Source organism: Styela clava, unplaced genomic scaffold (genome assembly GCF_964204865.1).
Source record: "Styela clava unplaced genomic scaffold, kaStyClav1.hap1.2 HAP1_SCAFFOLD_120, whole genome shotgun sequence".
NCBI lineage: Eukaryota > Metazoa > Chordata > Ascidiacea > Stolidobranchia > Styelidae > Styela > Styela clava.
The window spans coordinates 15,001-17,500 of NW_027556729.1; the positions used below are offsets into that span (position 1 = coordinate 15,001).

A 2,500-nucleotide genomic window follows, 5' to 3' on the forward strand; every position below is an offset into this window, starting at 1 on the left:
GGTGCGGGGCCGGTCGGAGCGCACCCTTTTCTCGGTGGCTGGCGGGCGAGAGAGTGCTGCGTCGCCGGCATCGGCGTCGAAAGAAGCCGAGCCGAAAAAAGTTAAAGTACAAACGTGCAAGCATACTAACCTAACCCTAGGTAAGGCATGTCAGAGCGAAAGACAGTAATTTCGAATGAGCCAAGAAAGAGCGGTGCGGGGCCGGTCGGAGCGCACCCTTTTCTCGGTGGCTGGCGGGCGAGAGAGTGCTGCGTCGCCGGCATCGGCGTCGAAAGAAGCCGAGCCGAAAAAAGTTAAAGTACAAACGTGCAAGCATACTAACCTAACCCTAGGTAAGGCATGTCAGAGCGAAAGACAGTAATTTCGAATGAGCCAAGAAAGAGCGGTGCGGGGCCGGTCGGAGCGCACCCTTTTCTCGGTGGCTGGCGGGCGAGAGAGTGCTGCGTCGCCGGCATCGGCGTCGAAAGAAGCCGAGCCGAAAAAAGTTAAAGTACAAACGTGCAAGCATACTAACCTAACCCTAGGTAAGGCATGTCAGAGCGAAAGACAGTAATTTCGAATGAGCCAAGAAAGAGCGGTGCGGGGCCGGTCGGAGCGCACCCTTTTCTCGGTGGCTGGCGGGCGAGAGAGTGCTGCGTCGCCGGCATCGGCGTCGAAAGAAGCCGAGCCAAAAAAAGTTAAAGTACAAACGCGATGCTAATGAGCGAGCCGTTGTCTCGACTAATATGTAGGGGGCGTTCGATCGAGCGTCTGGCTTGAGCGCTTGTCGGCCTAGCAGAACGGTCGCATTGTTATGCCCGGGTTTTAGGCACCGCTGCAGGCGGCCGGCAGAGCTCTTGTTTGTGCGAAACTGAATGGATCGAGCCCGAGAGAGGGCGAGCAAAGAAAAAACGCAAATCGCTCCGCCTGGCACTGCCGGCGAGAGCGTGGACGTCGCGGCCAGCGACTGTCGAAGCTGAGTACGGCCGCAGGCGATCGCCTCGGTCTTAAACGAATGCGACGAGCACGCGCCGGGCGGCCCAGCAAGGGCCGAGCGCAGCTGTCGCAGCTATCTGGTTGATCCTGCCAGTAGTGATATGCTTGTCTCAAAGATTAAGCCATGCAGGTGCAAGTACGAGTTCTCGTAAAGCGAAACTGCGAATGGCTCATTAAATCAGTCTTGGTTTATTTGGTCTCGTAAGCGAAGTGGATAACTGTGGTAATTCTAGAGCTAATACATGCATTAAGCGCCGACTTCGGGAGGCGCGCTTTTATCAGATCAAAACCGACCGGGTTCGTCCTGTGACGTTTGATGACTCTGGATAACCACGCGGATCGTACGGTCTCTGCACCGACGACGTATCATTCAAGTGTCTGCCCTATCAACTGTCGAAGGTACGCTACGTGCCTACCTTTGTGATAACGGGTAACGGGGAATCAGGGTTCGATTCCGGAGAGGGAGCCTGAGAAACGGCTACCACATCCAAGGAAGGCAGCAGGCGCGCAAATTACCCATTCCCGACACGGGGAGGTAGTGACGAAAAATAACAATACAGGACTCTAACGAGGCCCTGTAATTGGAATGAGTACATCCTAAAACTCTTAACGAGTATCCATTGGAGGGCAAGTCTGGTGCCAGCAGCCGCGGTAATTCCAGCTCCAACAGTGTATGCTAAAGTTGTTGCGGTTGAAAAGCTCGTAGTTGGATTTTGGGCGAGCGCCGCCGGTCCGTCGCAAGGCGTGTCACTGGTTGCGTTCGCCTCACCTTCGGTTCTCCGTCGGTGCTCTTGACTGAGTGTCGGCGGTGGCCGATAAGTTTACTTTGAAAAAATTAGAGTGTTCAAAGCAGGCTGTTCGCCTGCATAGTGTTGCATGGAATAATGGAATAGGACCTCGGTTCTATTTTGTTGGTTTTCGGAGCACGAGGTAATGATTAAGAGGGACAGACGGGGGCGTCCGTACTCTGCCGTTAGAGGTGAAATTCTTGGATCGGCGGAAGACGAACTACTGCGAAAGCATTCGCCAAGAATGTTTTCTTTAATCAAGAGCGAAAGTCAGAGGTTCGAAGACGATCAGATACCGTCCTAGTTCTGACTATAAACGATGCCAACTAGCGATCGGGAGGCGTTACCATGACGACCTTTCCGGCAGCTTCCGGGAAACCAAAGTCTTTGGGTTCCGGGGGAAGTATGGTTGCAAAGCTGAAACTTAAAGGAATTGACGGAAGGGCACCACCAGGAGTGGAGCCTGCGGCTTAATTTGACTCAACACGGGGAAACTCACCCGGCCCGGACACAGGTAGGATTGACAGATTGAGAGCTCTTTCTTGATTCTGTGGGTGGTGGTGCATGGCCGTTCTTAGTTGGTGGAGCGATTTGTCTGGTTAATTCCGATAACGAACGAGACTCTGGCATGCTAAATAGTTACGCGACCTTCTCGGTCGGCGTCTAACTTCTTAGAGGGACTAGTGGCGTTTAGCCACACGAGATTGAGCAATAACAGGTCTGTGATGCCCTTAGAT

The 2,500-nt window shown here is 53.6% G+C and overlaps 1 non-coding gene across 1 annotated transcript in view; it reads left to right on the plus strand.

Annotated features, from left to right (window-relative positions):
- The first annotated feature begins 1,049 nt into the window (after window positions 1-1,049).
- The window catches only part of LOC144419668 (small subunit ribosomal RNA), a 1,810-nt gene continuing 359 nt past the window's right edge, over window positions 1,050-2,500 (plus strand). The window contains exon 1 of the ribosomal RNA XR_013474201.1: window positions 1,050-2,500. This exon is cut by the window's right edge and continues 359 nt beyond it. This is a non-coding gene — a ribosomal RNA (small subunit ribosomal RNA).